Below are 26,088 nucleotides of genomic sequence, written 5' to 3'. Positions count from 1 at the left end.
TCATCCTTAAGTTCTCAAGACACAGGCCTGGAAATTGCTGCTCTCCCACAGAGCTTCAGTCTCTATGGGTGGGTGACAGTCCCTGGCCAGGTAAATAAAGCTCTCTTTGATTTGAATTCAGACTTAGAGAGTTTCTTAAAGTGGCTCCCCATAACAATTTTATGCATTACACTTTTAGGAGTCCTATTGAGGAAGCTGTTTAATAAGTAGACATTTTGCTGGGTGCAGTGGCACACACCTGTAATCCCAGTGGCTCTGGAGGCTGACACAGGAGGATCATGAGTTCAAAGGCAGCCTCAGAAAAAGCAAGATGCTAAGCAACTCAGTAAGGATGGTCTCTAAATAATAATAATAAAAAAAGCAGAGCTGGGGATATGACTCAATGGATGAGTGCCCCTGATTTTAATCCCTCATACCAAATACATAAATAAATAAATGAGCAGATATATTAGAATGTTGGACCTACATTTTTTTTCTAGGAAGTTCAGGGTTTCTGGTCTAATGACTAGGTCTTTGATCCACTTTGAGTTGATTTTTCTGCAGGGTGAAATAGGGGTTACATTTTATTCTATTGCATATGTATTTGCAGATTTCCCAGCGCTATTTGTTGAAGAGACTATCTTTTCTCCAATGAACACCTTTGGCACCTTTGTCTAATATGAGGTAAGTGTAATTATGTGGGTTTTACTCTGTGTCTTCTACCTATTGGTCTTCATGCCTGTTTTAATATTAATACCATGCTGTTTTTGCTACTATAGCTCTGTAGTATAATTTAAAGTCTGTTATTATGATGTCTCCTGCTTCACTTTTCTCGCTAAGGATTACTTTGGATATTCTGGGCCATTTATTTCTAAGGATTGCTTTGGATATTCTGGCCCATTTATTTTTCCAAATAAATTTTATGACTTTTTTTTTCTATTTCTATGAAGAATATCATTGGAATTTGAATAAGAATTGCATTAAATCTGTACAGGGCTTTTGGTATTATGGCCATTTTGACAATACTAATTCTTCCTGTTCAAGACCATGGGAGATATTTCCATGCTGTGAGGTCTTCTTTAATTTCTTTCTTGAGGGTTCATTGTAGAGAGCTTTTAGTACTTTCATTAGAATGATTCCCAAGCATTTTAATCTTTTGAAGCTATTGTAAATGAGCTAGTATTCTGAGTTTCCCTTTCAACTGATTAGGGTATAGAAATGCAATTAATAGCTATTAATTTTATATCCTGCTACTTTGCTGTATTTATTTTACTATAACCAAACAGGATTTTTCTGATGGACCTTTTTTGGGTCTTCTAAATATAGGATCATGTCATTGGCAAATAGAGATAGTCTGAGCTCTTCTTTTCCTATATCTATCCATTTAAGTTATGTCTTCTGCCTAATTGCTCTGGCTAAAGTTTCAAGGACTATTGTCATTTCTTCCTGATTTTAGAGTGAATGCTTTTAGTTTTTCTCTATTTATAATAACGTTGGCCTTGTGTTTGATGTAGATAGCTTTTATAATGTTTAGGTGTATTCATATTATCCCTATTTTTTCTATTGTTTTAAACATGAATGGATGCTGTATTTGCCAGTATTTTATTAATAATTTTTGTACCTATGTTCATCAGGGATATTGTTTTGAAGTTTTCTTTCATAGATGTGTCTTGGTCTGGTTTTGACAATTGGTGATAATAGCTTCACAGAATATGTTCTTAAGAATTCCTACTTTTCTATTGTATGAAGTTACTTGTGGAGGATTGATATTGTTTCTTCTTTAAAGATCTGGTAGATCATTAATGAGAATATATTTGGTCTTGAATTCTCTTTTTTGGTAGGCTTTTGATGGTTGGTCTAATTTTTTAATTTGAAATTTGTCTCTTTAGATTTTCTATATCCCCTGGTTCACTTTGGGTAGGATATATGTCTCTAGAAATTTTTCAATGTCTTCAAGATTTTCTAGCTTACTTGAAATATAACTTTTCAAAATAAATTCTGATTATCCTCCATATTTCAATAATGTGTATGGTGATGTTTTCTTTCTCATCACGCATTTAATAAATTGAGTTTATTATCTCCTTTGTTAGTTTAGCTTAGGGTTTATCAATTTTGTTAATTTTTTTCAATGAACCAACATTTATTGCATTGATTTTTTTGAAGTTCTTAAATTTCAATTTCATTGATTTCAGCACTGATTTTAATTATTTCCTGTCTTCTATTGATGTTGGTGTTGATTAGTTCTTTTTTCTAGCTTCTTAAGATGTAATATTATATACCACATTTTCTTTATACATTCATCTACTGAAGGGCATCTCGGTTGGATCCACAGTTTAGCTATTGTGAATTGTGCTGCTATAAACATTGATGTGGCTGTGTTCCTGTAGTATGCTGATTTTATGTCTTTGGGTATAGACCAAGGAGAGGGATAGTGGGTCAAATGGTGGTTCCATTCCCAGTATTCCAAGAATTCTCCATACTGCTTTCCATATTGACTGCACCAATTTGCAGTCCCACCAGCAATGTACAAGTGTGCCTTTTCCCCCACATCCTCACCAACACTTATTGTTATTTGTATTCTTAATAGCTGCCATTCTGACTGGAGTGAGATGAAATCTTAGAGTAGTTTTGATTTGCATTTCTCTAATTCCTAGAGATGATAAATATTTTTTCATATGCTTATTGATTGATTTTATATCTTCTGAGAAGTATCTATTAGGCCATTGGCCCATTTATTTATTGGGTTATTTGGGGGTTTTTTTTTGGTGTTAAGATTTTTGAGTTCTTTATATATTCTAGAGATTAGTGCTCTAAATCTGACCTGCAGGTGGTAATAGCTTATTCCCAATTAGTAGGCTCTCTACTTTGGTATATATACACGATGGAATATTATTCAGCATGAGAAGAGAATAAAATCATGACATATTCATGTAAATGGATGGAGCTGGAGAATATAATGCTAAGTGAAATTAGCCAAACCCTCAAAACCAAATGCCAAATGACTTCTCTGATTAAAGGATGCTGATTCATAATATGCTCTGGTGGGGCTAGGAGGTTTAAATTAACTCTCGATAGGGCAAAGGAGAAAAGGGGAGGGGTGGAAGAAAGGGGGCATAAACGTAGGAAAGACGGTGGAATGTGATGGTCATGATTACCCTAAGTACATGTATGAAGACATGAAGGATGTGACTCTACTTTGTCTACAACCAGAGACATGAAAAAGTGTGCTCTATATGTGTGATATGAATTGTTGGATGTTCTGTTGTCATATATAACAAATGGAAATTTTTTAAAAAATCAAAAGGATAGATTATTCATTTGGTATCTTTCTCTTCTTTTCATGAACGGGTTCAATACTATGAACTTTCCTCTTACAATCACCTTTGTAGTTTCCCAGAGATTTTGAGATGTCATGTCTATTCTCATTTGCTTTTAAACATTTTTCTATTTCACCCTTGATTTTTTCTGCTATCCATTAAACACACAACACCAAATTATTTAGTCTCTAGGTGTTAGAGTAACTTTATTTTTTAACTTACCTCAGATTTCTAATTTTATTTTCTTTGATCTGATAAATTCAAAATATGATCTCTATTTTTTTGTGCTTGCTAAGAGATGTTTTGTATTTTAAGATGTGGTCTATTTTAGAAAAATGTTCCAAATGCTGCTGAAAAGAAAGTGTATTCAGTTGCTGGCGGATGAAATACTCTCAATAAGTCTGTCAATCTTAATTCTACAGCTGTAATTATTAATTCTACAGCTTCTTTATTAGGTTTTTATTTGGAAGATCCATTCAGTGATGAGAGAGGTGTGTTAAAGTTACCTAGTGTTATTATTATTGTTCTCAGTTTGATTCTTGATATGGAGAAAGTTTGTTTGATGTACACCATTGCTCCATTATTTGGGGCATAAATATTTATGATTGTGATTTCTTGAGGTTGTATAATTCCCTTATGCAGTATGAGATGACCTCTTTATCTCTTCTGAGTAAGTTTGGCTTGAAGTTCACTTTATCTAATATGAGGATGGAAACTCTGCTTGTTTACAAGATCCATGTGAATGATATGATTTCTCCTATCCTTTCACCCCTAGTCTGTTGATGTCTTTGCCTATGTGATGAGTCTTTGGAGACATCACATTGTTGGGTTTTTTTCCCTCTTTTTTTAAAACTTAGTCTTCCAGCCTATGTCTTTTGATTGATGAGTGTAGGCCATTTACATTAGGTTATTATTGAAAGATGAGTTTTATTTTTATTGAGACATGAGTATTCTTGGCATCCATTTTAATTCAGACCTTGGTTTGTGTGTGTGTGTGTGTGTGTATATTTTTTTTTCAAGATCTTCTAGTTTCTAGGGTCAAGGTTGAGAAATAGGTTAAAATCCAGATTGGCTTCCTCTGTTGCCTGTCATTTTTGTTCAGCAGTCTTTAATATTCTATCCTTATTCTGTATTCTAAGAATGTTCATGATTATGTGCCTTGGTGTGGATTTTTTGCAGTTCATATTTAGAGTCCTAATACGCCTCCTGTATTTGATTTTCTATTTCATTCCTAAGGTTTTGGAAATTTTCTGATATTTTTCCATTGAAAAAAAAATGTGCATTTTTTTCTTTTCTTCTTCTTTTTATTTATTTGTTTGCTTTTTATTATTTTACAGCCTTCATCTATCCTGATGAATCTATATTTGGCCTTTAATGTTATCCCATATTTCTTGAAAATTCTATTCATATTCTCTTAAAATCTTTTCTCCATGGTTAACATTATTTTCAAGGTTATCTATTTTTGTCTCAGTTTCTTCAAACTCTGTCTCTCAAGTTGTCTATTCTAGTAGTGATGCTTTCCATTGAATTTTTAATTTAGTTTATTATTTTCTTTGTTTGGAGTATTTCTATTTGTTTCTTTTTCAGAATATTTATCTCTTTATCAAAGTGGTCTTTCACTTCCTGTATTTTCTCTCTGAATTCACTCTTTATGTGATTTTTTCCTTGACAGATTTGATAAACTATGAATGTTCTACTCCTTTTCTGACATTTCTTATAATGTGTTGCCAATGTATTTTGTTATTCAGGTATTTTGGTTGTTTGGGATGCTTTGTTCCCTTGCTTTGTTTGTGGTGTTTGTGTATCTACCCAATATGAGTCTGAGATGTCAGAAATTCTACCCTGGGAACATATAGTGTTCCTAAATGTTTCTAGTACCTCCTGGTTTAGGGGAAGACAAATAATAACAACAACCAATGGAAACAATATGAAGCATTAAACTAAATAGTTATACATCTAGAATGTTAATTGGCACAATAAATGGAAAATGGAATGGTAAGAAATTTCTGACAGTAAAAACATTAGGTTTGAAAGGGTTTGCTATTTCTAGAGGTGAACAGAGAGAATGCTAAAGGGATTTAAGATAAAAAGATCATGAGGGAGAAAGAAAGCACGTAGAAGTAAAAAATTAAAGAAAGTATGAATAAGAGAATAATAGAATTTGGCTGGAAGCAAAACGAAAGAAAGGAAGAGAATAGAGAAATAGACAAATGAAAAACAATACAAAAACAAAATGTACTAATCAAAACCAAAAACCCTACCCCTCAAAAGAGAGTGATGATGAATAATTACCTTCAAAAAATGTTAGAAATGAGATTTGTATGTATATATACAAATATCCATGAAACATTCAGCATAAAATGGGGGGGTGGATAGAGAAACAATACCAAAAATAAAAATAAAAATTTTAAATTTTCTTGATGGTAATCAGAAATTGTCAATGAGAATATATATTAATTTTCTGTTCCCAAATGCCTTTCTGTTTTGTTCTTGAGTTATGTACTGTGCGTAAGAATAAGAGCCACAAGATTGTCAAGTCCTCCCACTTTTTGTTTTGCTGCTCAAGTGGTCAGTTGGATTTCAAAGACACTTAGCTTCCATTCTTTGCAGAATGAGGAGGAGTGTGTTGGAGATGGTTTTCCCCTCCACTCTCAGGGCACAGACACTGTAGAGTTCTGTGAGAGGAGTTCCCAGAGACAGAGCTCCTGAAGATGGGATTTAGGTCTAGTTAGGCCCCAAGTATTTAATTGAATGATGATTGAATAAATTAAATTAAATTCTGAAGAATTTAAATCAGCACACCTTCAGTGCCTGACATCTGCTAATTTACACTGGAATTCTGCATCCCTGGAGTCTCCCCCTGGTTCCACATGTGTGTGGGATGAACCAATCCTTCACCTCCTCCACCAACCTTGACTCTTGTCCTTCCCAGGCTTCTGGGTTCAATCTCAAGCACACAGTGAATCTCATCCCCTCCCCCCCTGAACAAATTTCTGGCCTGCTCCAGTTGTTCCTGCAAGCCATCAGACTCAAAGAATGAGAGGCCCAATATCACTCTGGTTTCAATGACCAACCTTCCCCTGGGTAAAACAGTTCTCCACACCTGAATTTCTCCTGGTTTTCTTCGCACACTCTGAGTAATGTGGCAGGCCTCTGCCTACCCTTGTTTCCAGACCCATCTTGAATTACACAGGTGTGGGCTTTGAGCTTGGTCCCACAGTCACAGGCAACCTTGGCAGGAATATGGCTTCTGCCCCAGCTCTCCACAGACTACCAGGATATTTGTAGCATCTTTCCTTAATGAGGATATAGTGTAGCTCACCCTCTGGATCAGTCCAACAATGATCTTCATCTCTGGTTTCTCCATACCAAGACATGCTGCCGCAGTCTGGCTGGGCACAATTCAGGAGCCACTTGTCAAAAGAAACTAACTTTATTTTTAGAACTACACATGCCAAACAAAACCGCTCCTCAGGAAAAAACCCTCAGAGCCCAACTGCCACCACCGGCTTCCCACAAGCCCCTCACCCCAACACCAGCCTCTCCACCTCCCACAATCCTCCGGCTCTTAAGGCCGATTGGCTGGGTCGTGTGGGCGGAGCCAAAGAAGTCCCCCAATGAGCAGCTCCGTGGTCTGAAAGGGCAGGGAAATAGCCCAATGAGCATCACCGCAGAGGAGCCAATCAGCTAGATGTTGCTGGTGCCGCTGTGAGCCAATCATCAGCTGGCAGTCTGAAGGGTGGGGAAACAGCCCAATGAACATCACCACAGAGGAGCCAATCAGCTAGATGTTGCTGGTGCTGCTGTGAGCCAATCATCAGCTGGCAGTCTGAAAGGGTGGGGAAACAGCTCAATGAGCATCTCCAATGAGCATCACCACAGAGGAGCCAATCAGCTAGATGTTGCTGGGGCCGCTGTAAGCCAATCATCAGCCGGCATCTGGAAGTTTGCTGGCAGCTGGAAGTTTGCTGGGGCCCCTTTGGCTGTGGCTCTCAACAACATGCCAAGTTGCTACATAAAATATCGGTTTTCTAAGCCCCCTCCCTGATTTGCTCATGGTGGATATTATCTGGTGGCCTCTGGTGCTGGTGGTGGATATATATATATATATATATATATATATACATATATATATATATATATATATAATTTTTATTATTATATCCAAACAACTGAGTCCCCAAGTTGTTCTAAGAGTCAAGTATTAAGTCTCATTAAAATCCCTCTTTTCTCCCAGCTCATGGAGAAACTGTTATCCACTTTTCTGTTCTCAAATCATGGAACATCTTGGAAAACAATATACTCTTTTCTTATGAAATTCTTCTTTTGAAATTCTAGTGAAAGTAACTTTTTAAAGTTTTTTTATAGGATTATTTTACTCATTTAATTATAATAAAACAATTTTATCATACTTTTAAACATTTTATTGTGTAAATTTAGACAAACTCTTTAATAATTTTTTTAAAATAATGATGTATATTTTTCCTTTCTTGGTGTCATGTGGTGTACTTTTCCACCTGTGGCATCATGTTGGCACTCAAAAAGTTTTGAATATTGAAGCACTTAGGATTTTGAAATTTCAGAATAGGGATGTTCAAATTATTCATGTAAATTCTTCACTGAATCTTACCACTGCTGAGACTGACCTGCAAAATAGCTGCAGTTTTCCATCTTGAGATTCCTTCAATATCTCAATAGTCCCACATATAATTTGATTTCTATAACTTATCTATATACATGTATCAAGTGTTGAGAGCTTCAATTTCCAAGGTATCTGGGTTCTGCTGAGACCAGGGAAGGTCCTGCCCATAGGTGGGATTTTGCTCACACACTCTGTGCTAACCATTCTGTGTTATTGTCCTTGTACACAAAGATTCTTGGAAACTAGGAGTCAGGTTGTTGCCCTAGTCCACCATCTCACTGTTCAGGAACACTTGAAAATTGATTGTTTTCTTTTTCCATGTAGATGGCCCAGGCTCATCCTTTGATCCTATCTACTTTGTTCTTTTTTCTTAATAACTCCCTGATGATTCCTTTCTTCTCTCTGCTGCCGTATTACCTTAATTAAATCCTTAATGCAATACTTATACTTTGCAAGGTAACCACCAACTCTCCCATTTATTCTCATAAGGCTCTAAGGCATTTAAAGCAAATGACCACACAATGATTTTATATCCTGACAGCCAGTGCTAATTAGAAGAATGTACCTGGATACCTGTTTGTCCTGGACTCTCAGATTCCTTGGCCTGCTTGTCCATGCTCTGCTATATCACCTGGATGGACTCACCTCTGGATTTGCAAAGATCATCAGAATATGACTTCTTAAATGAAGCAGGTCAACATTTGATTTAAATTTGCAACATAGCAAGTATTGCAAACACATCAACAGATCAAACAAAACTTCAAAAACCTATTATGCAATATGGACATTTTATGACTATAATCTTAATTATTCCACTAAGAAGGGAAATATGAAGATCTTTATGGTATCCACATCAAATTGTTTCATGAAATGGCTTTCTTTCATTGGTTATACGATGAAAGACTGCAAAAATGAAGGTGGGAAGTGTTTTATTGGTCATGAGTATTTTTAGGATGGTTGTGGGACTTGGAATGGATGATTTTTTTTTAACATTGATTTTGAAAGAACTGTAGACTTACAGATGCTGAAAATAGTTCAGGGAGATTGAGAGCTGTTCACACAAGTTTTCCGTTTGACAATATTTTTTATAACCATGCTTCATTTGTCAAAACTAAGAACTTCACATTGGCATAACACTACCAACTTGCTACAGACTTTATTTGGGTTTCATTTTTCTTCCCACTGATATTGTATTCAATTCCACGATTCCATGCAGTATTCACGTCTCCTTCATATCCTCCAATTTGGGGCAGTTTTTTAGTCCTTGTATTAATTTTCTACTTGCTGTTGGAAATTACAGCAATCCTAACAATTCAAAATAACACAGATTAACTTTCTCACCTTTCTGCAGATCAGTTGTTCCACTGATTTTTTTTTTTTTCTGCAACGGGCTTCACAAGGCAAAAATTAAGCTGTTGGTGAGGCCATGTTCCTCTCTGGAGAACTTCCAAGCCCCTTCAAATCACTGCTAGAATCCAGTCCATGAAGATCTGGTTCTTTTGATAATTGTTGGTGGAGTCTTCCTTAACTTCTCATGGTCCTTGTGCATAGACTCTCAGCTCAGCGCCCCACAGTGCATCCAAACCTCTTCACAGATGGGGTCTCTGACTTTTCCTCCTGTACTTGAATATCTGCAGCAGTCTGGCTAGGCACAAAATCAGGAGCCACTCACAGCCTTGTAGATTCAAAGAGCAATTCTTTATTCCCGAACTCTCACCGGCACTCTACATGCATGTTCTGGGAAAATCCACCTCTCCTTGGGGCTTGCATCCCAAATACTCTCTGAATCCCGTGAGAACTCAAGGGGAACTCAAAGAGCCGGTGGGTGCCTGAGGCAGCAGGATATGCCCTATTCCCAGCAGGGTCCACCTTAAACCTGGAACCGCCCTATTCCCAGCAGGATCCACACCCTAAACCTGGAATCGCCCTAAACTCGGATCTGCCCTGGTCCTTGAGCAGGGTCACCTTTCTCAAACATTCATGCAATGTCACTGCAAATGACCTGGGTCCAAGGCAAGCCCATTTCCACAATGGAGAGTCCTCCCTTTAAGCAACATTGGGTAGGCTGACAAAGAAATTGCCATGCGTCATTCCTACTTGGCTATGGCTCTCAGAAAATATCATTCTTTGATAACAACAGAGAAAGCTTTGATGCTCAAAGGGTTTACAATCTTATATCTGCAAAGTCTCTGACATGAAATTTAACATATTCACAAGTTCCAGGATACAGGCGTGGACCATTGGGGGAAGGGAGGAGCAGTCTCTGACAACCACAGTGTCATCCATGACTTAATACTTCTGAAAAGTACCATTTTTATAATACTATTATTTATAATTATTTTGCAGTTATGATTATCCTTCAATTTGGGTTTGCCTGACATTTTTCATCACTGAATTGAGGTTCAATATTATGAGAAGACTCCCATAGATGGATAGAGAAAGTGCTCCTTTTACACTTCACATAATCACAGTACTGACTCCATAACCTAGGCAAAGGGGGCCATCTATCAGGTATCTGAAGTATAAAAGAACTATTTTCTTCTTAGTAATTCATAAATTTCTTGAGGAAGCAACTTTCAGATTATAAATATTTCTGCTTAAGATGACGGTTTTAATTTCCCTTATTCCTTCATATTTATTAATAAGAATTCTTTTGGAATGAAAAGTGGCCCCCCTTTTTTTTCCTCCTTCATTTATTCATTGCTTATTTAATTTAGTAGGGACTCCTCAGTACTTATGAAGTCTATGGTTTTTCATCTAAAAATATCATTGTTTATTTTGTTGTTTGAAGTTTTCTGGGATTCACTCTTAGAAGGACTAGCAGTTTGATTCCTGTGTCTTTCTAAAAGTCCCTTCCTTTTATGAGCACTTCTTATTTTGCTGGCAACATAAACTGTCATAATTTCATTACCTCAGGCATGGATCCAAGTATTTCCACAAGAAATAGTTTTACAATTTATTGTCTAATAAATTTATTAGAGAATGATATTTGAAAACCAAGTTATTGGTGAAATCCAGGTACAGTGGCTCACACCTTTAATCCCAGTGACAAGGGAGGATCCTTGGTTCAAAGCCAGCTTCAGTGACTTAGTGAGGCCCTGAGAAAATGATTGAGAACTTGTCTCAAAAGAAGAAGTATCAAAAGAGATGGAGACATGCTCGCTGGGTAAGCAGTCTGGATTCAATCCTGGTCAAAAAAAAAACCAACCAAACAAACAACAACAAAAAAAACAGGTGTATTCCGATAGACAAATTTTAGAGAAAATGTAATTGTCATCTCTTGTTTGTCCCCTCTTTTTCATACATTTTAAATTCCCTTTTCTCTGTTTGCTCCTTTCCATCAGTATTTCATGTTAGTCAGTTTTTCCAGGCTCTAAGTAAAAGACCTGGCGAGAATGATTTAGAGGAGAAAAAGTTTATTTGGGCAACCTCAATATTATACATAACTATAATGCACTAAAAATGATTTAAAACATTGATTTGGGTTTATGGTTTTAGTTTGAGTCCATAGTTGGGGGACATCATATTTCTGGGCCTGAAGAGAGGCAGAACATCAGGGCATGGTGTAGAAATACTACTCACTACCTGAAAGCCAGGAAGCAGAGAGAGAATTTCGGTGCTCCCAGAGAACTACTTCCTCCAGCCCCCTACAGTTACAACCCATTAATACATTCAAATTATTAATCAATCAAATGGATTAATCAACTCTTTTTGTTACAGTTCTCATGATCTGATCATGTCACCTCTGAATATTCCTGTATTGTCTTACACATGAGCTTTCAGGGAACACCTGGAATGAGTCTTCTTTTGTCACTATATCACCTCTGGCCTAAAAAAAATGTATTCCATTTTGTAGTTTAACCAGTGGTTCTCCCCCCCCCCCCTTTGATATCAGGGATTGAACTCAGGGGCACTCGACCACTGTGCCACATCCCCAGAACTATGTTGTATTTTATTTAGAGACAGAGTATCACTGGATTGCTTAGTGCCTTGCTTTTGCTGAGGATGGCTTTAAACTCATGATCCGCCTGCCTCAGCCTCCCAAGCCACTGGGATTACAGGAATGGGCACCAAGCTTAGCAATGGTTCTTGAATCTTTGGTTTTGGGACCCTTATACACACATTAAAATCATATTGAGGAACCAAAACCAGAAATTTTATAGGAGTTTTAACTATTGATATAACTATTTATTTGTAGAGCATTAGAAATTAAAACTGAAAAAAAACATTTAAAAATTAAAATATATGGGGTAGAGAGAGAAGATGGGAGGGGATGGCAGTATGTAAAGACGTGGATGTGTAACCGATGTGATTCTGCAATCTGTATACAGGGGAAAAATGGGAGTTCATAACCCACTTGAACCAAATGTATGAAATATGATATGTCAAGAGCTATGTAATGTTTTGAACAACTAATAATAAAACAATTAAAATATTTGTCTAATTATAATTATATTTTTTAAAAGAAAGTAGAAGCCTTTTTCCAAAGACCATATTTTAATAAATAACACTTGTTATTGGATTTCTTTTTTCTTTCTTTCTTTCTTTTTCTTCCCCCAATATCAGGGATTGAGCCTATGTGCACTTAAATAATGAGCCACATTCCCAGTTCTTTTTACATTTTATATTGAGATAGTTTCTCATTAAGTTGCTTAGGACCTTGCTAAGTTTCTTCCCTTAGACTTCTGACTGCAAATTTCTACTCCCAGACAGTCATTTAATTTGTCAAATCCAAGATATTTTTAAAAATCCTTTTTTAAATCAATATGCAGTTACTAGATTATGCATTCTCTGATTTATCAGACCCTTTAACCCTTATTTTTTTTCCAGGGATGCTCTATTCTCCTACCTATCTATAAAACTCCCTGGTAAAGCTTGTTTCTTCTTCTGCAATCTGACTACCACGTCAAGATTTTCTGTGCCTTCCTTTTTTTTATATTTTAATACATGCTTTATCAATTGTTTCTCCAACCTGCATCTGATTTTTTTCTCCATTTTTCTGGGGGATTCCTAGAGCTACAGCATCAAATATCAGCCAAGTGAGGAAAATTTCCACTGCAGCCCTAAGCCAAATCTTTATTTTGATCCTCAGCCTTACATATTCATCAGTTTATTACAAATCTATGCATAGATGCTCCTTAAGCATACCCTTCAGCATTCCTTATCCTGAATGCATCATTTTCCCAAAAATCCATTTCCAAAATTTATTTCATATTTGATCAAAATTGACAGTCATGAATAACATTTTATCAACACTTTTCTTCTTTTAAAATCAGAATGATGCATTTTCTTAGTTTTCAATATTGTGTTATTTCTTCTATTTTCCACTGCTCCATAAAGGTCACTGAATTATTTAAATAAATTCAAGTTTCTTCAATATTTTGAGAAGTTCTTCGTGAAAATATCCAGTAATTTTAAAAATATTGAGACATTTTCTCTCAGAAAATAATGAATGAAAACGAAGGCTTGAATTTTCTTGAAGCATAATTAATTGTAACAAATCCCATTTAGGTCCACAATTTAATGGTTTTTGAGTAACCACAAAATTTTGCAACTATTATTACAATCTAAGTTCATAATATTTGTAGCACTTCAGAAAAATTATAACCTTTAATATTCATTCCCTATCACTTACATCCAGTCCTGACAGACAATATTCTACTCTCTGTCTCCAAAGATTGGGAATCATACAATATGGGATCATTTTTGACTGACTTGTTTCTCTTACCATGATATCATGGTTTGTCCACGTTATAGCATATTTCAATATTTCATTATTTTGCATTGCCAAATAATATTTTATTGTGGTTATATTTAATGTTTTGTTTAACTACACATTAGCTCACAGCCACCTGAATTTTTTTTTACAAATTTTGGATATTCTGAATTATATTTCTAATATGAGTATATGTGTAAAAAGTATTTTTATATGTATGCAAATATTTTAATAGTTTTGTGTGGATACTTAGAAATAAAATTGACAAATCATGGGTTATATAATGTTCAATATTTTGAGGAACCTCCAAAGTATATTACGAAGTTGCTGTATGATTTTACTGGTCTGAATAGCAATGTATGAGGATCTTCCTGATTTCAACATATCATCACCAATACTTATAGAATCTGACAATATGTGATAAATATTATATATAGATATATTATATATATATTTATTAATATTATATATTATATATAAATATTATATATTTATATAAATATAAATTTATATTTATATATTATATATATTTATATAAACATATATATGTTTATTTATACAGACACACACTATATATATATTCATTCTAATGGGTGTGAAGTTGTATCTCACTGTGCTTTATGTTTATATTTTTCTAATGGCTATTCATTTTGAACATGTCTTCACTCCCTATTGTACTTTTGCATACATATTTTTGTGTAGAAATGTATATTTAAATTTATTGCTCATTTTTTCAAACCCAGTCTTTTAAAAAAAACATGAAATCTTGTAATCTGCAATAGCATAGATGGATCTAAAGGACATTGGCAACAGTAAGTAAGTCTGGCACAGAGAGACAAACACTGCATGATATTATCAATATGTGGAATTTCTAAAAGTTTACCTAATAGAAGTAAAAAGCAGAATAAGTGAAACAAACTTTGGATTTTGTCAAAAGGTTTTTCTGTGTCTATTAAAACGATCATGTTTATTTTTCCTCTGTTAACATTCTTAATTAATGTACTTAATACTATTTTTATTGGTTCATTTGAATTATGTTTGACAGTAGAATTCACTTTTATATAATTATAGAAGTATGGAATATATATTATTATAGTTAGGACCCCATTCTTATGGATTTATGTGATGGTGGGTATTTTTATATAACTACATAGAAAAAATATTTCAGATTTATTCCATTGTCTTATCTTTTCCTATTCCCCCCTTCCCTTCTTTCCCTGGTATCTAATGAATATCTATTCTTTCCTTTCCCCACCTTATTGTAGGTTAGCATCTGCATATCATTCAAAACATTTGAACATTTGACATTTGGTTTTCTTGGACTGACTTATTTCACTTAGAATAATAGTCTCCAGGTACATTCATTTACTTGCAGATGTCATAAAGTCATTTTTTATTTATGACTGAGTAACATTCTATCATGTATATATACCACATTTTCTTCAACCATTCATGTGAAAGGGCACTAGGTTGTTTCCATAGCTTAGCTACTGTGAATTAGGCTGCTATAAACATTGATGTAGGTGCATCAATGTAGTGGGCTGCTTTTCAAATCCTTTGTATATAAACCAAGGAGTAGTATTACTGGATCAAATGAAAGTTCCATTTGTAGTTTTTTAGGAAGTCCCATACTACTTTTTCCACCAGCAATATATGAGTGTACCCTTTCCCCCATATCCTCACTAAAATTTGGTCTAACATATACTCTTGTCAATTGCCATTCTGGTTGGAGTGAGGTGAATCTCAGGGTAGTTTTAATTTGCATCTCTCTAACCGTTGGAGATGTTGAACATTTGTATTTCTTCTTTTAAAAAGTGTCTATTTCGTTTATTTTCCCATTTGTTAATCTTTTTTTAATGTTAAGTTTCTTTAAGTCTTTTTATATCTTGGAAAATAATGTCTTTTCTAAGTTGTGGGTGGCAAATATTTTCTCCCATTCTGTTGGCTCTCTCTTCATGCTCTTAATTGTTTCCTTTGCTATGAAGAAGCTTTTTATTTGATATTATCCAACTCATGGATTAATGATTTTCTTCTTGTGCTTTAGGAGTCTTGTTGAGGAAGACAGTTCCTAAGCCAATATATTGGATTATAGGGCCTACATTTTCTTCAAATATGTGCAGGGCTTCTGGTCTAATACCTAGGTTCTTGATTTACTTTGAGTGGGGTCATGTGCAGGGTGAAAGATAGGGGTTAAATTTAATTCTACTACATATGGATTTCCACTTTTCCCAGCACCATTTGTTGAAGAGGCTATTTTTATCCAAAGTAGGTTTTTGGCACATTTATCAAGTAGGAGTTAAATGCATTTTTGTGGGTTTATTTGTTTTCTTTTCCATTGGCCTTCATGCCTGTTTTCATACGAATACCATTCTTTTTTGTTACTATAGCTCTTTAGTATACTTTAAGGTCTGGTATTGTAGTGCTTCCTGCCTTACTTTTCTCAAAAAGGATTACTTTGACTATTTTGAGCCTTTACTTTTTCTAGATGAATTTCATGACTGCTTTTTTTTTTATTTCTATTAAGAATGTCAATGAAATTTTGATGGGAATTGCTTTGAATCTGTTTAACACTTTTGTTAGTATGGTCATTTTGACAATATTAATTCTGCCTTTCCAAGAACATAGGAGATCTTTCAGTCTTCTAAGGTCCTCTTCAATGTCTTTCTTTAGTGTTCTGTAGTTGTAGAGGTCCTTCATCTCTTTTGTTAGATTAATTTCCAAGTATGTTTTCAGGCTATTTTAAATGGGCTCGTTTTCCTAATTTCCTTTCAGCGGATTCATCTTTTAATTATAGGAATGCAATTAACTTATGGGTGTTAATTTTGTATCCTGATACTTTATTGAATGTATTTATGAGCTCTAGAAGTTTTTTTTGGTGTAATTTTTTTTGGTTCTTCTAAATATAGAGTCATGTCATCATAAAATAGAATGAGCTCTTCTATTCTTATTCCTACCCATTTAATTTCTTTCTTTTGACTAATTGCTCTGGATAGAGTTTCAAGGACTATGTGTAATAGAAGTGGTAAAGGTGGGCATCCCTCTCTTATTCCATCTTCCAGAGGGAATACTTTCAGTTTTTCTCCATTTAGAATGATGTTGGCCTTGTAGATGTTAAAAGTATAAAGTATATGCTTGTAAAAGTATAAAAGTATAAGTTTGATCTATATAGCCTTTACAATGTTTAAGTATAATCAACTACTCCTAGTTTGTCTAGTGTTTTAAACATAAATGGGTGCTGCATTTTGTCAAATGCTCTTATGTATTGAGAGAACCATGTGATTCTTGTCTTTAAGTCTATGTATGGGGTGATTTAAATTTATCAATTTCTTTATGTTGAACCAACCTTGTATCCCTGGGATAGAATTTATTTGCTCATGGTAAGCTATCTTTTTAATGTTTTTTTTAAATGTGATTTGCCAGTATTTTATTTATGATTTTTGCATCTGTGTTCATCACGGATATTGGTCTGAAACTTTCTTTCTCTGATCTATCTTTGTCTGGTTTGGGTATCAAGGTGATTTCTAGCTTCACAGAGTGTGTCTTTTATATTTATGTGACAATTTGTGAAAGATTGGTATTTGCTCTATTTTAATGGTCTGGTAGAACTCAGTTTCCAGAGGGAATACTTTTTTTTTTTTTTTTGGTTCTTCTAAATATAGAGTCATTTTCAGCAGAAAATCTATTTGGTCCTGGGCTTTTCTTTGTTGTTAGGCTTTTGATGGCTGTTTCAATTTCCTTATCTGAATTCAGTTGGTGTTATGGTTTAGATGTGGTATACCCCCAAAACTCTCATGAGAGACAATGCAATAGATTTCAAGGAGAAATTTTGGGTTATAGATTTAACCTAATCAGTAAATTAATCCCTAATGGAATTGACTTAGTAGTAACTGTAGGCAGGTAGGGTGTGGCTGGAGAAGGTAGTAATTGGGGATGTGTTTTTGTAACATGGATTTTTATATTTGAATCTGGTGAGTGAAGTCTCTCTTTCTCCTTTTGCCCTGCCATACTCATCTGCCATAATATTCTGCCTCACCTTAAGCCCCAAGGGATGGAGTCAGCCTTCTATGGACTAAGCCCTCTAAAGTTGTGAGCCCTTAACTGAACTTTTTCTCCTCTACAATTGTTCTGTTTGGGTCTTTTAATCATGGTAGTGAAAAAGCAGACTAAAACAGTTGGTTTAAATTTTCTATACCCTTTTGATTTAATTTGGGTTGGTCATATGTTACCAAGAAATTGTTAATGTCTTCAAGATTTGCTAGCTTATTGGAGTATAATTTTTCAAAATAATGTCTGATTATCCTCTGCATTTCAGAAGTATCTGTGATGATATTTCCTTTTTCACCATGGATTTTAATAATTTGAATATTTTTGCTCTCTTCCTTTTGTTAACTTGGCTAATGATTTATAAATTTCATTAATTTTTTCAAAGAGCAACTTTTTGTTTCATTGGTTTTATGAATTGCTTTTTAATCTCAATTTTATTGATTTCAGCTGGGATTTTAACTATTTCCTGTCTTCTATTAGATTTGTTCTTGGTTTGTTCTTTTTCTATCTTAAGATGTTATGTTACATTATTTATTTGGTGTCTTTCTACTCATTGATGAATGATCTCAAAGCTATGATCTTTCTTCTTATAATTGCCTTTATAATATCTCACAGATTTTGATATGTTGTATTCTATTCTCATTTGCTTCTAAGTATCTATCTATTTATTTATTTCTATTTTCTAAAGTCACCCAGTGTTGTTGTGGTGTGGTTGATTTGATTCTTGATATTGAGAAGGGTTTGTGTGATGTATGTGGATGCTGCATTATTTGAACTTTTATATGATTGTTATATGATTGTTATCACCTGTTGTTTGTGTTTCTTGTATAGTATGAAGTAATCTCCTTTGTCTCTGCTGATTATTTGATATGAAGATAGACACCCCTGCTTATTTATGATATTCATTTGAGTTATATGGATGTGTTTCCATATGATGTGAGTCTTTTGTAGACAGCATATTGTTGGATCTTGTTTTTTTTAAAAAACTCATTCTGCCAGCCTATATCTTTTGGTTGGTGAGATAAATCATCTTTTAAAAATAACACTAAATTTCAATGGATTAATATTTCCTGTCATTTTGATTTACTTCTAGTTTTTAGGTTGAATAAGATTTCCCTACGCTTGTCTATTCTTCTATAGTTTCTGTCTCTGCTAGTGTTATGGATGTGAGGTATCCCCAAAAATCTCACATGGAAGAAAATGCAAAAAGGTTCAGAGGAGAAATGATTGGGTTTTAAGACTCTTAACCCATTCAGTGAATTAATCACCTGATTGGGATTAATTGAGTGGTAACTGAAGTGGTAGGGTGTGGCTGGAGAAGAAGAAAATTGGGGTGTGACTTTGGGGTACATATTTGTATCTGAAAAGTGAAAACCTCTCTCCCTACTTCCTAATCACCATGATGTGAGCTGCTTCCCTCTGCCACCCTCTCCTGCCATGATGTTCAGCCTCACCTTGAGCCCTGAGGAATGGAGCCAGGCTTCTATGGACTAAGATGTTTGAAACTGTGAGGACTTAAATAAACTTGTCCTCCTCTACAGTTATTCTGGTTGGGTTTTTGACTGACAGCAGCAAAAAAGTCTGACTAAAACACTTGCTTTTAATTTTTATTTTCCATTTCCACTTCAGGGATATTTTACTAAGTATGCTTCATAATTCAGCCTTTCTAGTTTAAATTATTTTAACTTTTGTTTATCATGAAAGGTTTTATTTCATCTTCAATTCTGAAGCTTAATTTTGTTGCATATAGTATTCTTTTGGGGCATCCATTTTCTTTCAGAGTGTTTTATGTGTTATTTTAATACTTCCTAGCTTTTAGGATCTGGGTCGAAAAATGGGTTGAGATATAAATTGGTTTACCACTAAATGTCACCATTATTTTTCTCTAGAGCTTTCAAATTCTACCATTATTCTGTATGTAAGGTATTTTCAATAATGTGCCATGAAGTGGATCTGTTGTAGTTTTGTATATGGAGCCCTGTATGCCTTCTGTATTGGATTTTCCATCTCATTCTATGGTTTGGGAACTTTTTTGATATTACACCCATGAAAAATTCTACATTCCTTTAGTTTGTGTCTCAAAGCCTTCATATATTTCTATGAATCTTAGGTTTTGCCTTTTAAAGTTATCTCATATTTCTTGAAAGTTCTGATAATGTTCTCTTAACATCTTTTCTCCGTAATCAACTTTATTTTCAAAAGTATACACTTTGTCGTCATTGCCTGAAATTCTATCTTCCAAATGCTCTAATCTCTTCTTTTGGATTTTTAATTTGGTTTACTGATTCCTTCATTTTGAGAATTTCCAATTTATTCCTCCTCAGGGTCTCTATCTCTTTATTAAAGTTATCTTTTACTTCTTGTTTTTCTTCTGATTTCACTCCTTATACCATCTTATATCTCACGTGTCAGTTTAACTATGAACTTTTTATATTCTTTTTTATTTTAAAAACTAGTTCTATTACCAAAAAAAAGTAATTCTTTAAAAAAAATAAAAAGGTGAACAGTTAGAGAAAAAAACAGAAAAAATTATATAGCTAAAAGCTATGATTATCAAATCCCCATGCCATTCTTACTGATATTAACTCAGGGTAGCTTTATAGAACATTGTCATTGACTTCTTTTTTCTTCTTCTTCTTTTGTATCTTTGTTAATTAATTAATTAATTTTAATTAGGTATATATGAAATCTGAATGCATTTTTATTCATTGTACACAATTGCAGCACAACTTTTCATTTCTCTGATTGCACACAATGTAGTGTCACACCATATGTGCAGTCATACATGTACCTAGGGTAATGATGTCCATCTCACTCCACCATGTTTCCTGCCTCCACGCCCCCCCCCCCATTCCTCTTTCTCTTTTCCCAATCAAAGTTTCTCCATTTTTTTCTATGCCCCCACTATTATGGATCAGCATCCTCTTATTAGAGAGAACATTTGGCTTTTGGTTTTTTGGGATTCTGAGTTGTTTGGAATGGTTTGTTCCTCCCTTGTGTATATCTATTGTGTATCTATCCATCTACCAAAATTAGTCTTAAGTTTCTACCCTACAAACTTATAGTATCTCTGTTGGTCTCCAATACCTCATAGATTAGAAGGTGCCAAATAACAGCAATGACCTATGTAAACAATATATAGCAGTATATAGCAATAACATAGTACTTGGTTCCTTTGTGACATGTAGAACATCAGTTGGCTCAATAAACTGAATTGGATCAGCATTTCTATCAGCAACAAGTAAATAATCATGAATTATGTCTGGCACAAAATCAAACAACAGGTGTTATCTTTGACTTTTGTAGTATTAATTATTACTACAGCATTTGTGGTGGGGGCTGACATTATATATAGCAATTAGTCTAAGAGATGTTAACAATATAGCTAACTAAGAGGAAAAATGAAATGATATAAGCATAGAAAAGGTTTGTGATTTCAATAGGTAAATGTGAGAAATGAGAAAGCAATAGGATGTGATAGTTAAGCAAATGGAAGAGAAAAACTATAAGAAAAAAATGAAAAGAATGAAAGAACAATAAAATTTGGCTATTAGAAAGAGAAAAGGGAGAAAGAGAAACAAATTGAACCTAAAGACAATACAAAGCAAAGTTGAAATATACTAATAAAAAAACCCCTAACTCTCAATAGGTGGAGCAAGGATACGTATCTACACCTTCAAAAAAATGCTAGAAATGAGAAAATAGAAACACATATGTATATATTTAAATGTCCATGAATCATTGAGCACACTAGGAAACAAAGCAAAAAAAAAAAAAAAAAAAGAAAGAAAGAAACCCGATACAAAATTAAAGAGTCATTTCCATTGTGGTGGACAAAAATGTCCACCATATGTTTGCTGTCTGTGCCCAACCATCAACTGCCTTTCTTTTCATTTTTCTTGAGGTAAGTACTGGATGTAAAAGTAGGGGCTTCAGGTTGTCATCTCTTTTTATTGTGTTGCTCCCCAAGATTCCAGTTGGAGCTCAACAACCTGTTTCCCTTCCCAGCAGTAAGTATGGTAATACAGTGCCACTCCAGGGTGATGCTGCGTTGTGGTCTATGAGATGAGTACATGCAGGTGGACTTCTCTGGGCAGGGTCTTAGGTCTAGTGAGGCCCTGGTGTTTTATTGCACAGCTAGTTATCTGAAGATTTTAGATCCATGCACCTTTAGAGCTCATCAGATGCCTAACTGTGCAGGGAGACTGTACCCAGGAGTCTCCCCGGGCGTCTACTCCTAAGTCAGGGGAGCCAGTCTCACTCTGCTTCATGGGTCCAGCCTCCCAGGGCCCTGCCTACAATCCCAACTCCCAATTTAGGTTCTTGATCCGCTGCAGCTGGTCCTGTGTTCTATCCAGTCTCCTGAGGTCCATCTCCAAGCACAGACACATCTGCCCATTTAGATGCTTAAGCCAAGTTTTTCCAGCCTCTCAGAGTTGGTTCTCAAGCACAGATGCATCTGCCTGTTCAGGGCTCAGGAGCCACCTCAGTTGTTCCTATAAGGCAGGGAGGTAGGATTCTCTACTGTCTCCCTGACTTGTATGTTTGCAAGCTGGATACTCTCCAGGCCTAATTTTCTCCAGATTTTTACCAGGCTCAGACTACTTCACGTGGCTGGGGTTTACCTGTACTGTGTACAGGAGTCAGCCTAATTTACCTGGATTTGGGTTCTCTGTTCCTATATTTACGGGCTGCACAGTATGTTTGGCTCAACCAGGGACTATTTTTAAACACAGGTATCAATAGTATACCAATTTATTGTGTCCACCAGCCTCAGGATGAGCCTAGGGCAGGTCGCCCCTCTGATTGCAGGACTTTTCATGCTAATATTGTCAGTTGTTTTTCTCAACTTCTTTTTCTGCCCTTTTATATTAATTCTGCTACTCCTGCAAACATTTTCCATTAATTTTTGTCCTTTTTCCTTGTTTAATGTTCCCAAATTTTCTTTGTGTCTAAGGCACTCTGACTGTTCCCTATTGAGTTTTAATGAAATACCTTTCACCTGCCTCGTACAGAAGGTGTATTCCAGTTGCTTGAAAACCGAATCACCCAGCTACAAGAAATGCTGCTTCCCTCTAGCCAGCCATCTTCTGCTGGCCCCTTAATAGTATTAATTAATTAATTAATTAATTTACACATAAAATAAGATTTTCTCATTTTGTGTGTGATATGTCGGCTGTCATTGACAGGTAGACTCACTGGAGCATAGTCAGATGGTTGAAATAATTCCTAGGCGATCATGAAGTTCCATCTTGAACCACAACTAATTGTGAGGTGTTTTGAATGGTTACAGCTAATGATTTTTGACAACCAATTATAATGATCACATTTCTAAGACCTCTTGGGACACTCACAAGAGCACACGTGAACTTTTCCGTAATCCTATTTTCAATTGCGAATCAGAAACTATCAAGGACATAAACTTAGAAAAATGAGTTTCCATCTAGTTCAATTTCTTTCTGGTTCAGTATGTTCAACGAAAGACCACATTGCTTCTGTGCTTGTACGGGGACAAAACATGAGATCAAAAAGAAGAAAGGAGTCCTCCTCTGTGCTCACTGAAGACTTGCACACAACAGTGCTTGCCAGATCTGACTTACCCTTGGCTGTCGAAAAAGATGCAGCATTCTCTAGCTTCCTTTTCCATGGAATTGACTTTGTACTTGTTATAATATCTGCATTCATTCTGGCTGTGAAAGATCTTAGCATTGCGTTAAAAGTGAGTTATTACCTGTAATAAAAGTGTCAAACTTTACTGAATATATGACAGTTTTTCTAATATTTCTATAGCTAATTTAGACTTCTTTAATTAATTGGCATGATACCAAGAACAGTTCACTGAGAAATCATACAAATTATACTTGCTTCTTTCTGAGAAAAATGATTTGAAAAGTTATGTAGTCTTAAATTCTGCATTATATTTATAATGTATTAGCCACTCACATATTTTATGAATATAAGTTTTCTAAATGCAATGTTTTTGAAATTTTGATTATTCCTCCTTAGCGCTTAATTATACAAATTTTATCAGATAAAAACTGCCTTTCCTCCACTTATTGTTAAAATTGAGTGGATTTAATTACAAAAATAATGAAATTTGTGAAATTTTCATCATTAGACTTTTGAAACTAAGTCCATTTTTGGTATACTTCTGACATATATACATTTGTGGATGTGATTGTAGTGCTTAAAATCAATTTTCTATAATGTCTGTTAAATTACATAAGCATGTAAAAATAAGAAAAAAGATACTGTGTGTTTTATTTTTAGGAATAAATATGAATCATAAGTTCAAAAGTCAAAATTTAAAATATTGGGCTGGTCATGGAGGTGCATGCCTGTGATCCCAGCAGCTCTGGAGGCTGAGGAAGAAGGATCACAAGTTCAAAGCCAGCATCAGCAAAAGTGAGGTGCTAAGCAACTCAGCAAGACCGGGTCTCTAAATAACATACAAAATAGTGCTGTGGATGTAGCTCAGTGGTCAAGTGCCTCTGAGTTCAATCCCTGGTACCTCAAAATAAACAAACAAACAAATTTGGATAGGGAAAAAAAGAAATAAAGGACTAATATAGTAGCTTAACAAAAAATCAAAAGAACACTGAAACATTTATAGTCACAGAATTTAATTCTATGATATTTTCATTGTAATTGGTCATATTTACTTTGTTACTTCTCAGAAATGACTTTTATAAAAACTTAATAACAAATGGTTAAATGGTTAAGATTACCCTAGTCTCATTTACCCTACTCTTCCCTACTCTTTCTTATGTCAGTGATCTAGTTAATCAATTTATTTCCAACTGGAGTTGGCCTGCTGTTTGGTCACACATTCAAAGAGAGCTCTCTATAAGAAATGAGAGTTTCACATTTTTCAATCACTGGTTGTTCCTTTTTTTTTTTTTTCAGGCAACCATTTCCTTTTTAGAATGATTTCAAATCATATTTGTCCTGAGATTCTCAGAAATATTTAGCAAGATGCACTTGGAAAAACATGATTACTCATTTCCTTTCCTTTTGGTCAATAAAAATGCTTTATGTCTGCCTATCTGTTCAACTCTCCTGATATCCCATTAGCTTCTCTCTCGTTGCTACACCCTAATCAGTAGGCATGCAAGACCCCCTTCTGACTAAAAATTGGCATCTTCATCCTTCTTTCATTCTCTCAAGAAAAAAAATGGTCATCTATTTTATTAATATCATTGATTCCTAGATGACTCCATGGAATATTGCATTTTAATCAATATTTAATTTTAAACTTCACATTAGTAAAGTGAATCTATATGGATAGCTGAGGTTGCAAACCAAAGATTTTAAAATCACCAGTTTGCCCAAATATGATTTTCTTTCAACAGCATCAGAAGCCCACTCATAGGAGAAAAAAAAATATATATGAATGATTTTGTATATCTCAGATTGAAAGTTTACAATTTGGGTATAGAGGAAAAACAGAAATGATAGGATTCTAAGAGTTTGGCTGAAGGTGCTATACTATAAAGAGGACATGATTTCTGGACATTCACCTAGAATTACCTCTACCTCCTGGACACAGGGTTGGGTGACATTGCCTAGGCTCTGGGGATGCTCATATGACTGAATTGTAAATAATAATGTGTACCTATTATTTCTGAAATTTTCCATAATACTCTCAGCTATTCAATGTATTTTGTCTTTTTTCATTGTTTAGCTGAAAGATGAAGTCGTGGAAATGGGTTCCCCAGATTTTCCTTTGACCCTTATGTATCACATGGGCATAGGAGAATTTGGTAGTCTGGACACACCAAAGAGAATAGACAAATTTCCCCCCAAAGAAATACACACAGAGCTCTCCTTATCTAAATAACTACAGTGTTTAGATTGTAGATATTTACTAAATAGCACAGAGAGAAAATGGTTTGTCTCTTATTGCTACTATCAAAAATCAAATACAAAGTCTGGATTTCTCCCTTAGCCTGGGTATAACAAGAACCTCTGACCCAATAACAATGTGGGATCACAGAAAGCAAAGTATGGGATCAAGTTTTTTATCCCCACTGGGCAATAATGGTACCTTCTTTTCTCCACCATGCTATCCATGGATGCCATGCATAATAGCAATGAGGAAATTCTGTTTGACAGGCTGTTATCAGTGGAGACATCATGGGGGAAGAGCCACCATGCCTAGAAGAAAACTACACTCTACTGAAATAACAACCAGAGTCTCATAATACCCAAATGTTTAATGTAGATAGAAAATCAGTTGCCAAAATGTATGGAATCACACACTACAAAAAAATCTCACCTCGAATGAAGAAAGACCATCAGTAGACATCAACACTGAGATGATTATTGACAAAATAAACTTATAGATTCAAGAAACTGATGGAACTCCAAGCAGTACCAACCTAAGAGAT

This window comes from Spermophilus citellus (genome assembly GCF_964194105.1).
Source record: "Spermophilus citellus genome assembly, chromosome: 14".
NCBI lineage: Eukaryota > Metazoa > Chordata > Mammalia > Rodentia > Sciuridae > Spermophilus > Spermophilus citellus.
Note: the sequence above shows the minus strand (reverse complement) of the source record.